General features: G+C 41.0%; 1 pseudogene; it reads right to left on the bottom strand.

Annotated features, from left to right (window-relative positions):
- Positions 1-1,797: 1,797 nt before the first annotated feature.
- LOC121838662 lies at positions 1,798-12,364 on the bottom strand (annotated as a pseudogene).
- Between the last annotated feature and the right edge of the window lie 3,345 nt (positions 12,365-15,709).

The raw sequence follows: 15,709 nt of genomic DNA, 5'->3' as shown, positions 1-15,709 counted from the left end.
AGACCTCCAAAATGTCACAGATACTGCCACTGAAACACCCTGGAAAAAGATAAAGGCCCTGGTTGAAAGAGGTGCACTGTATGGGGTGTCTTCAAGAGATTTCTACTTACTCTAAAGGTCATCAGTCGAAAACACAAAAACAGGGGAGGATAGAGCTTTCTACTTGATATATTACCAGGAGTTGGGAGAGAGATTCGTACTGCAGTCTATTAGAGAGAAAAGTCAAGCCCCTACATCAGTCTACGTATGTGTCCCAAATGGCACTATATTACCTACATAGTGCACTTCATTGGACCAGAACCCATAAGGCTCAGATCAAAAAAGTAGTGCACTATGTCGAGGATAGGTGGCCATTTCTGGTGTAAATCCCCTCTGAGTCAATCTCTCTCTTACCCCCTGGGGGCGATTCCGATTGGAGCAAAACAAGAGAATCTTTGAACTTTGCTTTTGGAATTGACATTTATTTAATTAGTTCCGTAAAGACCGACCTAACGCTCTAACAGTTGGTTGCTTGCAGGATACAGGAATATCATTGGGATATAATAACAGAGCCTATGTGTTGAATGAATGACTTGCTATATGAGCATGTATGATGTCATCTTATAAAGCCACTAATACATAGCATAACGATTCCTTCACTTCTTTCATCAGTACAAACGTTGATGTAAATTGTTTCCATTGAAGGGAAATTGGACATGCATAATTATTCATGAATAACTTACAATAAGAGAATTGTAGACAGAACCCCAGCCAGCATGCTATATCCTATCCTCCAGAGTGGCGCAGTGGTCTAAGGGACTGTATCTCAGTGCTAGAGGCGTCACTACAGACCCTGGTTAGATTCCTGGCTGTATCACAACCGCCGTGATCGGGAGTCCCAGTGTCATCCCGGTTAGGGTTTGGCCGTCATTGTAAATAAGAATAACTGACTTGCCTAGTTAAATAAAAAGGTCACTTAAAAAATTAAAAATATATAAAAAAAAAGAGAACTGCAGAACCCCAGCCAGTATGATATATCCACATCTCAGATAGTTAGTTAACAGTGGCTCCTTGGTCTCATTCAAGAAGCACTACTGTCCTCATCTGGCTGAAGGCCACCATGCATCTCACTTCTATTGGACTTATATAATAAACAAAGTTACAATCATGAGTGGCAAAGGTGGCCTAGGTGGTAAAAAAAAAAAGTTGACAGTGTTTCACAAATAAATAAACATACTTTTCAGAAAACTTAAATATAACATCGTCGGAAAATGAATCAAATACACTTTGGGAGAGATAACAATGGTGATCTTCACATTTTATCAACACCATGTAAAATTAACCTCCAGTCAATTTCTTGTTAAGTGAAGGACAACAAGTTGATATCGTAGCAGCCATCAACCTGCCCAGAAACACAGAAGAAGAATGAAAATTAAAGGAGTCGACCGTAAACGAGCTGAAAACAAAATGGAATCGATACCAACGGACAAAGACTTGGGTCCAGGATACTAACGCAGAGATGTTTGGATTGAAACATTGTTTAACCAATAAAAAAAGTGGTGAAGCATTACAGGTCCTTCTTTACTTTCTAGATCTTTCTCTCCCACAACCTCAGGAAAAGTGATGTGTACGTTTGACTCCATGTAAATAAACAATAGGAACACGTCTTACATCGGGCGGCCTATGGAAGCAGTGGTCTGGTTGGTCTGCATGACCTCTGCTAACGCCACATCTGCTGAATACTGCAAGATACCGTCTGAGGATCTGAAGACCCTAGAGATACAACAAAACAAAAATATTGTAACTTTTATGTAGCCATGTTGTATAAAGGGGTTAGTGTTTTTCTAAAGGTAATTGACCAGGAAGATGGCTATCCGTGTTCGTCTGAGGATCTGGAAGACCCTAGAGATACAACAAAATAAAAAATATTTGTAACGGATATTATTTTCTCTTTTATGTAGCCATGTTGTATAAAGGGTTAGTGTTTTTCTAAAGTTAATTGACCAGGAAGATGGCTATCCGTGTTCGTCTGAGGATCTGATGACCCTAGAGTCACAACAACATAATAAATACTGTGTTTCCATATTCTCTTTTATGTTTTATAAAAGGTCTTTGACCAGTAAGACAGAGAACTTCTCCCAGAAGAAGACAGTTTTTGTGTGTGGAGGACAATGCCTAATAGAGCCCCTGCACTCCCTTATGGTCAGGATTTTGGAATGATGAAGTCATGAAGATCTTCCCAGTGAACTGAAAGATGACATCATCGTCACCATCTTCAAGAAAGGGGACAGGTTGGACTGTGGCAACTACAGCGCGTTCCCCTTCTTGCCACCGCAGGATAAACAGACTCCTATCCCAAAGAACAGTGGATTTCAACCCGGCAGAGGAACTTCAGACTTGATATTCTCAGCCCGTTGACTCCAAGAGAAGCTCCAGGAGCAGAGACTATGGCAATCACTAACTCAGAGGAGGCTGCCGCCTACACTGAGACGCAATTTATTGATTTCACCTTTCTTTAAACAGGTAGGCCAGTTGAGAACAAGTTCTCATTTACAACTGCGACCTGGCCAAGATAAAGCAAAGCAGTGCAACAAAAACAACAACACAGAGTTACACATAAACGAATGTGCAGTCATTAACACAATAGAAAAGTATATATACAGTATGCGCAAATGTAGTAATATTAGGAGGTAAGGCAATAAATAGGCCATAGTGGCAAAATAATTACAAATTAGCAATTAAACACTGGAGTGACAGATGTGCAGAAGATTCATGTGCAAGTGGAGATGCTGGGGTGCAAAGGAGCAAAAAAAATAACAGTGTGGGATGAGGTAGTTGGATGGGCTATTTACAGATGGGCTATGTACAGGTGCAGTGATCTATGAGATGCTCTGAAAGCTAACGCTTAAAGTTAGTGAGATATACGTCTCCGGCTTCAGTGATTTTTACAATTCGCTCCAGTCATCCAGGCAGCAGAGAACTGGAAGGAAAGGTGGCCAAAGGAGGAATTGACTTTGGGGTGACCAGTGAAATCTACCTGCTGGAGCGCGTGCTACAGGTGGGTGCTGCTATGGTGACCAGTGAGCTGAGATAAGGTGGGGCTTTACCTAGCAAAGACTTATAGATGACCTGGAGGGATCCCTAAGGGGAAATGATACTGACTACGAGGATCCCTAAGGGGAAATGATACTGGACTACGAGGATCCCTAAGGGGGAAATGATACTGACTACGAGGGATCCCTAAGGGGGAAATGATACTGGACTACGAGGGATCCCTAAGGGGCAAATGATACTGGGGACCCTACAAATGAGGGATCCCTAAGGGGGAAATGATACTGGACTACGAGGGATCCCTAAGGGGGAAATGATACTGGACTACGAGGGATACCTAAGGGGCAAAATGATACTGGACTACGAGGGATCCCTAAGGGGGAAATGATACTGGACTACGGGGATCTAAGGGGAAATTATACTGGACTACGAGGATCCCTAAGGGGAAATGATACTGGACTACGAGGGATCCCTAAGGGGGAAATGATACTGACTACGAGGGATCCTAAGGGGAAATGATACTGGACTACGAGGGATCCCTAAGGGGAAATAATACTGAACACTGGAATACAGTCTATAAGGGCTGATAGTTCTACTGAAGAGAACCAACTGGTTGATAAGAGCCTTACCTGTAAATCACACAGTTGGTCCACCTGTGTGAGGTCTGACAACCAATCAGGAATGTCCCACTCTGAATCCTGGAAGAAGAGTGAATGAATGCACTTTAAAATCGTGGAAATATCTTAATTGGCAGTGTTTCTCAACTCCACTACTCAGGTAAACACACCCAACCTTATCCAGTTATACTGCAGGCCTGGTGATCAGAGGCACACTGACTGTGGTTTCTTTCTATTTGATCATACAGTACAACCGCTCTATACATTTTAAGTGACTTACCTCGTTTAAACAGGGGTGTATTTTGATGTCCTCCACGCTGAAATTCAGCCAGGCTGATGACGGCTGTCGTAGGATCAGTCTCACTGAAGTCACATTGTCTGGTTCAATCAGCATCTAACAACCATTACACACATACTGAACCAATCAGGAAATACGACTTCCACAAATTAAGTAAATGAGCTTCATTGCTACTTGAATTAAGCCAAACTATAAATTTGGTTTACCTCCAAGATCAGCTTACAAAAACTAAGCAAACCTGAGCTGTGATGCTTTATTTTAAAAAGCAAGATACATTTACAGAATGTGAATGCATTGGCTTTGTGTTACTCACATCACATCAAGGTTTCTTAAGATTCCATATGAAATGGCTCAGGAGCATTTGGTGATGAATATTTTAGCCTGATGTACAGTACAAATAAAGTCTTCATCAGAATCAGAACCTCCTATTGTCTTGACCTGTTCTGCTATAGTTCTTTACCCTTCCTCTTTCCATATTATATGACCTTTACCAACTTTTATAATTAAACTACCCTCCCACCCCCTATCACCCTCTCTCTCTCGGTCCTCACCCTCTCTCTCCGTCCTCACCCTCTCTCTCCCTCCCTCCCCCCTCTCTCTCCCTCCCCTCACCCTCTCTCTCCCTCCCTCCCTCACCCCCTATCACCCTCTCTCTCCCTCCCTCACCCCATCTCTCTCTCTCCTAACCTGTTGACGGTAGACAGAGCAGTAGTCTTGTGAACCCTCTTCAGTATGTGGGCTGGGCATCAGACAGTGGTTCCTCAGACATGTGGCCCATTTAGCAGCCCCTCCCCATCTCTCCTCAGTAGACGCACAGACACGTATGCTGTGTAGTAGTTCTTAAAGGAGATCTCCTGGATCTAGGAGTGAATAAGACACAGATTATATATGCAGTACCAGAAAAAAAAAACGTTTGACACACCTACTCATTCCAAGGTTTTTCTTAATGTTTTACTATTTTCTACATTGTAGAATAATATTGAAGACATCACAACTATGAAATAACACATATGGAATCAGTCACCCTTTGCCTTGATGACAGCTTTGCACACTCTTGGTATTCTCTCAACCAGGTTCACCTGGAATGATTTTCCAACAGTCTTGGAGGAGTTCCCACATATGCTGAGCACTTGTTGGCTGCTTTTCCTTCACTCTGCGGTCATACTTATCCCAAAACATGTCAATTGGGTTGAGGTCGGATGATTGTGGAGGCCAGGTCATCTGATGCAGCACTCCATCACTCTCCTTCTTGGTCAAATAGCCCTTACACAGCCTGGAGGTGTGTTGGGTCATTGTCCTGTTGAAAAACAAATGATAGTCCCACTAAGCCCAAACCAGATGGGATGGCGTATCGCTGCAGAATGCTGTGTTAGCCACGCTGGTTAAGTGTGCCTTGAATTTTCAATACATGTCAAATTTGGACTCATCAGACCAAAGAACAGATCTCCACCAGTCTAATGTCCATTGCTCGTGTTTCTTGGCCCAAGCAAGTCTCTTCTTATTATTGGGGTCCTTTAGTAGTGGTTTCTTTTCAGCAATTCAACCATGTAGGCCTGATTCACACAGTCTCCTCTGAACAGTTGATGTTGAGATGCGTTACCCGAACTCTGTGAAGCATTTATTTGGGCAAATTTTTCTGAGGCTGGTAACTCTAATGAACTTATCCTCTGCAGCAGAGGTAAATCTGGGTCTTCCTTTCCTGTGGCGGTCCTCATGAGAGCCAGTTTCATCATAGCGCTTGATGGTTTTTGCGACTGCACTTGAAGAAACTTTCAAAGTTCTTGAAATTCTCTAGATTGACTGACCATTATTATTGTATTAAAGTAATGATGGGATGTTGTTTCTCTTTGCTTATTTGGAGCTGTTCTTGCTATAATATGGACTTGGTATTTTACCAAATAGGGGTGGTATACAGATGATAGCCCTATCTTGACACAACACAACTGATTGGCTCAAACATTTTAAGGAAATAAATTCCACAAATGTACTTTTAACAAGGCACTCCTGTTAATTGAAATGCATTCCAGGTGACTACCTCATAAAGCTGGTTGAGAGAATGCAAAGAGTGTGCAAAGTTGTAATCAAGGCAAAGGGTGGCTACTTTGAAGAATCTCAGATATAAAATATATTTAGATTTGTTTCACACTTTTTTTTGGCTACTACATGATTCCCTATGTGTTATTTCATAGTTTTCATGTCATAGTTTTATGTAGAAAAAAGTAAAAATATGGAAAAACCCTGGAATAAGTAGGTGTGTCCAAACTCTGTACTGGTCCTGTATGTTACTATGTTACAGCATGTGGACAATGGTTGAGTTGCAATGATGTCTAGCTTGAAAGTTGTAGAAAAGCCCGGCCTCGAAGGAAGCCACTTTGAGCTTCAGAGAAGATTTGGAAGTGACTCAGTTTGAAAGAAAAATAGCCTACTTCACATAGCCTACCTGTCATTTGACCAAGTGTGTGGAGGAAAACACAGTGTATAATTATTTTTTTTTTTTTAAATAGTCAAATGACCGTCAGGTTTTATTGACTCACGTTGACAGTCTGTCCTATAGGAAGTGTAACGTCTATGACATAGACACCGGGACGAGATGTATCAGTCTCAGCATCTCCAATCTGCAAGGTGACAGTAGGCTTCACGGTACAGGGCACGGTGTTTACGCTCATATTATTAGCTACTCCTGTTGAAAGATTAGGGATGTGATCAGTACAGGGAACAGTGTTGACACTCATCTTAATACTCCTGTTGAGAAAGGAGTCAGCAGCAGAATCAAGCAACATACTGCAGAGACCTTAATCCAACACGTGTGGATCTCTTGGCGTAACGGCTAAGGTGGTCGACTGTCACTGGACCTGGCCTCCCTGAATTTGCTACAATATAAATCTGGGATGTGATGAGGAGGACAAGCTATAAAAACAGGGAAATCATGGGTGTATTCATTAGTCGAACACTGTAATGAAAATGTTTTGCAACGAAAGTGAGAGTATCTATTGGATGAATTCAAGGTACGTAGGTCCCTCCATGTTTGGCTCCGTTTGGTTCCTAGTGGTTCCCACACCCCAGGATTTTGTTTGGGACACGGGAGGTTAGCATTTTTGGGGGGTATGATATTTGTGTGTCTGTAACTTTCTCACTCATCATCGTTCACAATGTTTAGGGATGATCTGTAATCATGGTAGCATCCACATTAATGTAGAAGTTTTTAGAAACATATTCTATTCTTATTTACAGTAACAGTGACTCCAAAACGATACAATAAATAATTCACCATTCATTACTATTGTGCACAAACTAATCTGAAACACAACCACAACAAACAGCAAATGCATCCAACAAGTTTGCTCAAGCTTGATGTACCCATTGCATGCTAGAAATATGGGACCAAATACTTTTCACTACTTCAATCCGCATGAGTGAATTTCTCCCAATACTTTTTTTGTCCTCAAAAACGGGGGGGACTATGTACAAAGAGTGTTGTAATTTCTAAACATTTCGCCCGACATGGATGGAAATACCCTCAAATTAAAAGCTGACAGTCTGCACGTTAACCTCATAGTACCATTTCAAATTCAAAATGCTGGACTACAGAAACAAAACAACACAAAATGTGTCATTGTCCCGAAACTGTTGAGACTCTGTCCCAATACTGTTGTGTCACTGTCCCAATACTGTTGTGTCACTGTCCCAATACTGTTGTGTCACTGTCCCAATATTGTTGTGTCATTGTCCCAATACTGTTGTGTCACTGTCCCAATACTGTTGTGTCACTGTCCCAATACTGTTGTGTCACTGTCCCAATACTGTTGTGTCACTGTCCCAATATTGTTGTGTCATTGTCCCAATACTGTTGTGTCACTGTCCCAATACTGTTGTGTCATTGTCCCAATACTGTTGTGTCACTGTCCCAATACTGTTGGATTATTGTATTTACCACCTACGGCTGCAAATATTGAGGGGTCTTATTCTAAATGCTTTTCCCTATAAAAATCCACAAAATCACAGATTTGGCAAATCATTGTACGCATGTTAGGCTACACATCATGTCATATATAGAGACAAATTACAGACAGTAGCCTACAAGTAGCAAAATATAACTGAGTAGGTTGAACATGAAATGTAGGCTATTTAAATATGTTTGAAATAGGCCTATAGCCTAGGCTTCAGCTTACTATTTTAATGCAGTCATCTCATTTGAAGCATATATTTTTTTTTTACGTTGCATGTTTGTATCAACCGCAAAGACAACTTTTTATTTGTAGTCAACTTTGTTCTGAAGTTATTTGGCGGTCACAGAGAGATGGATAAAACCCAAGTGATTTTATATTTAACGGAGATCTCCTGTGGTTTAAAAGCATCTGACGACGCATTAACTGTTCTGGAGGTGGTCTGAGGGTGGCGCTAGATTACCACCCCTGTCAAGTTAACTGTTCTGGAGGTGGTCTGAGGGTGGCGCTAGATTACCACCCCTGTCAAGTTAACTGTTCTGGAGGTGGTCTGAGGGTGGCGCTAGATTACCACCCCTGTCAAGTTAACTGTTCTGGAGGTGGTCTGAGGGTGGCGCTAGATTACCACCGTTGTCAAGTGCAACGTTAATAACGATGGATTTGGGAAACAATTTATGAGATTTAATGATGCTCCTACGAAAGTTCTAAGGATGAACTTAGCCCTAAGATGATTTTTGGGAAACCAGATCTGTTTCTATTTGGATAAATGTAAAAAAAATAATAATAATAATAATAATTGAATTCCAGATAAATCAGGACATATCATGTGATGATTGAGCAGGAGAATCATGCTTACATCTGCTATGACAGGCTCATTGCCCACCCTCCCAAAAGCCTTGAGGGGATGAGAGGGCATATGGGTTCGTAGCTTCAATTCCCCAGCGCACACACACACACACACACACACACACACTTTGTTTCCCTTATCTTATGTGGTAGTAGTCACTGTTACTGTTACTGAGGAGTTCTTGTATACACACACACAGGAGGACACACACACACAGGAGGACACACACACACACACACACACACACACACACACACACACACTTTGTTTCCCTCATCTTATGTGGTAGTAGTCACTGTTACTGTTACTGAGGAGTTCTTGTATACACACACACACACACACTTTCTTTCTTTGTACTTTTCCATATAATGTCTAACTTTGATATACTACCCAGGAATGGGTTAAATAGTAATAATAATACGTTTATAAAACACTAATAACACATTCCTAATATTGAGTTAAATATCCTTCTTTAACCTGTCTCCTCCCCTTCATCTACACTGATTGAAGTGGATTTGACATCAATAAGGGATCATATCTTTCACCTGGATTCACCTGGTCAGTCTGCGTCATGGAAAGAGCAGGTGTTCCTAATGTTTTGTCCACTCTGTGTATGTCACTTTTGAAAAAGGCTTCATGAAATCTCAGATAATATATTAACCATTTCTGAGACTCACTTAGATAATACAGCAGTAGCAATAGAAGGATATAACTACAATAGAAGAGACAGAAATATTTATGGGGAGGTGTTGCTGTGTATATATATATATATATACATACATTCAGAGCCATTTCTCTGTAATGCAGAGAAGCTCTTATGTCACATGTTATTGAAGTGTTGTGGCTGCAGGTTCACAGGCCTCATCTAAAGCCTTTTCTTTTGGGGTGTTGCTATAGGCCACCAAGTGCTAACAGTCAGTATCTAAATAATATGTGTGAAATGCTTGATAGTGTATGTGATGTAAACAGAGAGGTCTACTTTCTTGGGGGACCTGAATATTGACTGGTTTTCATCAAGCTGTCTGCTCAAGAGGAAGCTTCTCACTGTAACCAGTGTCTGTAATCTGGTTCAGGTTATTAATCAACCTACCAGGGTGTTTACAAACACTACAGGAACAAGATCATCTACATGTAATGATCACATTTTTACAGCCTTGTTCTTAAGCTGAACCCATTGGATGCAGTGATCACAATATAGTGGCTATATCCAGGAAAGCCAAAGTTTTCCGAAGCTGGGCCTAAAATAGAGTATAAGAGATCTTGAAGTGACTATAAGAGACTCTTATAAGGATGATGTTAAAAATGATTGTTGGTCTGATGTGATCAATGAGGAGCATCCAGACACTGCACATTATTCATTTATTGAACTGCTACTTCCACTTATTAACAAACATACACCTGTTAAGAAACTGACTGTTAGAACTATTAAGGCTCCATGGATTGATGAGGAATTGAAAAACGGTTGAAAGAGATGGGGGCAACAGGAAGTGGCTAATAAGTCTGGCTGCACATCTGACTGGCTGACTTACTGCAAATTGAGAAATGATGAGACTAAACTGAACAAAAAGAACAAACAAACATGTATTAAGAAGCCAAGATCAATGATATAAAGAATGATGGGAAAAACACTTGAGTACTTTGACTGAAATTATTGGGCAGAAAGACAAATTCAACTCCATTTCCATCCTTCATCAAATCAGTTGCCTTATTCAACACAAAACCAGTTGATGTTGCCACTTATTTGAATGATTACTTCACTGGCAAAGTGGGCTAACGTAGGCAGGAAATGCCAACAACGAACAGTGAGCCGTCATATTCATGCATAGCAAAATAATAATTCATATTTTATGTTTGAATTTTGTAAAGTTAGTGTGGGAGAGGTGGAAAAATGATTGTTATTGATCAATAAAGACAAACCTCCTGGCATTGACAACTTAGATGGAAAGCTACTGAGAAGGGTAGCTGACTCTATAGCCACTCCTATCTGTCATATCTTTAATCTGAGCCTAGGAAAGGCTTTGTCCCAGGCCTGGAGGGAAGCCAAAGTCATTCCACTACCAAGGAGTGGTAAATGTGGCCTTTACTGGTTCTAACAGCTGACCTATCAGCTTGCTGCCAGCTCCAAGCAAACTGTTGGGGGAAAAAAATGGTGTTTGACCAAATACAATGCTATTTCTCTGTAAACAAATTAACAACACACTTTCAGCACAATTATAGAGAAGGGCACTCAACATGTACTGCACTGACACAAATGACTGATGATTGGTTGAAAGAAATTGATAATAAGAAGATTGTGTGGGCTGTAGTGTTTTCAGTGCAGCCTTTGATATTATTGACCATAATCTCTTGTTGAAAAAAACTAATGTGTTATGGCTCTTCAACCTCTGCCATATCGTGGATTCAGAGCTACAGTATCTATCTAATAGAACTGAGAGAGGGTTTTCTTTAATGGAAGCTTCTCTAATGTCAAACATGTAGAGTGGGGTGTATCGTAGGACAGCTCTCTAGGCCCTCTACTCCTTTCTATTTTTACCAATGACCTGCCACTGGCATTAAAATAAAGCAAGCCTGTCTATTTATGTTAATGATTCAACCCTATCACAGCTAGTGAAGTCACTGAAACCCTAAATAAAGAGTTGCAATCAGTTTTTAGAATGGATGGCCAGTAAAAAAAACTGGTCCTGAACATCTCTAAAACTAAGAGCATTGTTTCTGGTACAAATCATTGCCTAATATCTAGACCTCAGCTGAATCTGGTAATGAATGATGTGGCTGTTGAACAATTTGAGGAGACTAAATTCTCATATAGTCAAAGTGAACAGCAAACCCGGTTTCAAATATAACATGACATATCACGGCACAACGCCTCCCCCCCCCCATGTGACCTACTTGTTGTGTGTATGTACTGTCAGGTACGTGTAACTTAATCTTCTAAATATATGTAAATTGTACAGTCTTAATGTATTTTATGCTGTGTCAGACCCTAGTAAGACTAGCTGTGCCATTGGCGTCGGCTAATGTGGATCCTAATCAAATCTAACACCATTTTTTCAAACATCACCAAACTCAACTGATATTTACATTTTGATGGCTTTATGAAAATCATACAACACTAACCTTGGTTTATGGCTGTAACGCAAATATGATCAACTTCAGCACCTTGGACAGCGAACTAGCCCCGTCTGTGTGGCTGCAGCAAAGCTAAAAGACAGGTATATAACACTCAGATTGCAATGATCACTGAATTGAGCTCAACCAAATAAATCATTATTGGGTGGGACAGGTTGGGAGGAAAAAGGCGACTGTAAAGAAAGCTGACAAGCCAGCTAACGTTTGCTATATACGCTAGCAAGCTAGCTAACGTTAGCTACTCACCGCTGATTGTAGAGTTAGCGGTAGCTAGCTAACCACCAAGCTAGCAACCAGTTGGACCTTTTTCCTTCCCCTCGGATGTCAAAATAGAACAGCAAAGGTTGCTAGATATCGATGTCCTAGCTTACTGTGTTGTGTGTGCACTGTTTTCCCCTCGGTTACAGACGGCGAAATTACTGTAAAAACAGTTCTAGACGTCGTCGTAGGCCTAGCAGTGGGCATGCTGCCAATAAATTTACCATTTCCTGAATGTGTAACTATGGCGACACCAGATATTTAAAGGAACAGCGTCACAGCAACAAAAAAAACGGAGATATGGGATGACGTCACCACAATTGGCTAAATCAATCGCAAAGTTGCGACTGCAAAATGTATCCATGACGTGCCAATGATATCTGATCACCCATGGTTTCAATACAAATACAGATAAATGGCCCTGCAGAGCTCCATCTTGGGTTGGTAATAACTAGACTAGATGTAGGTGTAACAGGTGTGAAACTGAAGCAATCAGCAGTGGGTTTTCATCTTCCCTAGCATTTATCCATAGCACTTGCTTAGAAATTAGAGCCAGTTTAGGGGTTGATTAGGCTATACTGTGAGTGAGGGATATATGAAATTGATGCACTATGTATTTAGAAGAGCGCCCAGATAGCACAGGTAGGGGGCGGCATTGCTCCATGGTTTGAATTCAGCTTGTTTCGATGTGGTTCTTTCTCTTGCTTCTTCCCCTCTCTCTCTCTAACTCTCTTAATTTCATCCCCTCCCTCTCTCTGATGGTACACTATCATACATTCTGGTCATGCATGCCGTTTATTGTTCAGAAGGGAGCATTTCAAAAGCAGGTCTTTCTTTAATACCTTGGAACCTTGGAACCTTGGAACCTTAACTACAGTAAAACAACAATACTTCCCAGATGGTGAAGGCTGAGGGATGTCTTCTGGGCCTAGCTACCCGTTTTATCTTAGAGCCACACATTTATGCCTCAGCAGCATGGACAGGACAACCTCTCCTCATTCCCCTCTCTCTCTCTCTCTCTCTCTTCTCTTTCTACTCTCGGTCTCTCCTCTCGCTCTCCTCTCCTCTTTCTCTGTCATCAAAGTAGGCAGCAGATCACAGTGTGTTTTACAACAGGCAGAACAAAGCCAAGCAGAGCAGGGGATGTATGATAGCAGAGCACCCCTAGAGAGAGAGAGAGAGACAGAGAGAGTGAGAGAAAGAGAGAAGGAGAGAGGAAGGGAGGAAGAAAGAGAGAGGAAGGGAGGGAGAGAGAGACACTTCCCTGTGATGCTGAACACAGCCCTGCTAGGAACACCCGCTGAGAGGGACACCTCAGAGGAATGACCAAACTGTGTGTTTGTTTGTCAAATCAAATTGTATTTGTCACATGTTTCGTAAACAACAGGTGTTGGCTAACAGTGCAATGCTTACTTATGGACCCTTCCCAACAATGTAGAGAGAAAGAAAATAGACAATAGACAATAGACAAGTATTACCACGTTAAAGTAAAGTAATCATAAATAGACAATGAGTAATGGTAACTTGGCTATATATGAGAGGTACCAGAGGTACCAGTACAGTGTAATGGTAACTTGGCTATTTATGAGAGGTACCAGTACAGAGTAATGGTAACTTGGCTATTTATGAGAGGTACCAGAGGTACCAGTACAGTGTAATGGTAACTTGGCTATTTATGAGAGGTACCAGTACAGTGTAATGGTAACTTGGCTATTTATGAGAGGTACCAGTACAGAGTAATGGTAACTTGGCTATTTATGAGAGGTACCAGTACAGAGTAATGGTATCTTGGCTATTTATGAGAGGTACCAGAGGTACCAGTACAGTGTAATGATAACTTGGCTATATATCAGAGGTACCAGTACAGTGTAATGATAACTTGGCTATATATCAGAGGTACCAGTACAGTGTAATGATAACTTGGCTATTTATGAGAGGTACCAGAGGTACCAGTACAGAGTAATGGTAACTTGGCTATATATTAGAGGTACCACCAGTACAGTGTAATGATAACTTGTAATGGTAACTTGGCTATATATTAGAGGTACCACCAGTACAGTGTAATGATATCAGAGGCACCACTTGGCTATATATGAGAGGTACCAGTACTGTGTAACGGCTAACCAGAGGTACCAGTACAGATAATGAAATTGGCTATATATGAGAGGTACCAGAGGTACCAGTACAGAGTAATTGTAACTTGGCTATATATCAGAGGCACCAGTACAGTGTGTGTACTGTATATGTGTATATCGGAGGGGTTCGAAGACAGAACACACATTTCCATCATATATGGAAAAATTAAGTATATTTTATTAAATAGGAAAAGTAAGAATTTTGAATTTACAGTCTTCAAGAGATGTCTCAAAATTAGTTTGCTTCACTCTTCAAATATTGTAAAATCTCCAGGTTTCTGGCTTCTGTACTCCTGACCTTGATTGGCCTATTTTGAATTACTTGAAGAGCCCAAGTTTTAAATATCTCTATTTCCGCATTGCCTTAATTGCAATCGACAATAGTTACTGCCATTCAATAATCACTTCAACTAATTATATTGTAGCAAACCTCTCTATATGAGCCATGTTACAAGTCCTGCCACATGAGGATCTTTGCAGTCTCCTGAAGGGGAAAGGTGTTATCGTGCCCTCTTCACAACTGTCTTGGTGTGCTTGGACCGTGATAGTTTGTTGGTGATGTGGACATCAAGGAACTTGAAACCATTGAAGCCATTGTATTTACAGCAGGTGTATCATAAGGATATGGAAAACATTCCTAAAACAGGACAAGGCTTATTTTTGTTCTAGATATTGTGCACTTGTTACACACACACACACACACACACACACACACATACAGTTTAAGATGAGGCACAGCCTATGAATAATAGATAGCTTTTTGTGTGGCAAAGAAAATTCAGCATATTTTATGTAGGTCATTTCAAAGTGTACTGAAGACTCGTTTTGAGGTACCGTATAGCACAAACTGAGCCTCTCGTCATCTGTGTTAAGACAGGATCACTTTGAACGGAACAAGGAGATATACGGTTGATTTGGTTATGGTCAGGGCTGGGATCTAAATCAATTTTAATCCCATCAACAAACAAAAAAAACTCATAGAGAAGCATTGATCAAAATTGGAATTGAAGTGTGAATTTCACTTCCTGAATTGGCTGAATTATTAAAATGGAACCCCAGCCCTGGTTATGGTGCATTGTGCATTATCTGTTTCCCTCTGCTCTCTCAAGCTCGACCGTCATTACCTTCAGTTGACCTTTACCAGTGTGTCTTGTGTGAGAGAGATGCACTCTTCCTAAATCAAACAGATGTTAGACATGGTTGGAGAATTGCAATAACCCCTGGCAAAGCCTGACGAATGCTGATGATGTTGGTTTACAGATACTTGGAGATTACATAGAGACAAAGTCGGTGCTTGGAGATTACATAGAAACAAGGTCGGTGCTTGGAGATTACATAGAAACAAGGTCGGTGCTTGGAGATTACATAGAAACAAGGTCGGTGTTTGGAGATTACATAGAAACAAGGTCGGTGTTTGGAGATTACATAGAAACAAGGTCGGTGTTTGGAGA

This window comes from Oncorhynchus tshawytscha, linkage group LG07, assembly GCF_018296145.1.
Source record: "Oncorhynchus tshawytscha isolate Ot180627B linkage group LG07, Otsh_v2.0, whole genome shotgun sequence".
Lineage (NCBI taxonomy): Eukaryota > Metazoa > Chordata > Actinopteri > Salmoniformes > Salmonidae > Oncorhynchus > Oncorhynchus tshawytscha.
This window is presented reverse-complemented; position numbering and strand designations above follow the sequence as displayed.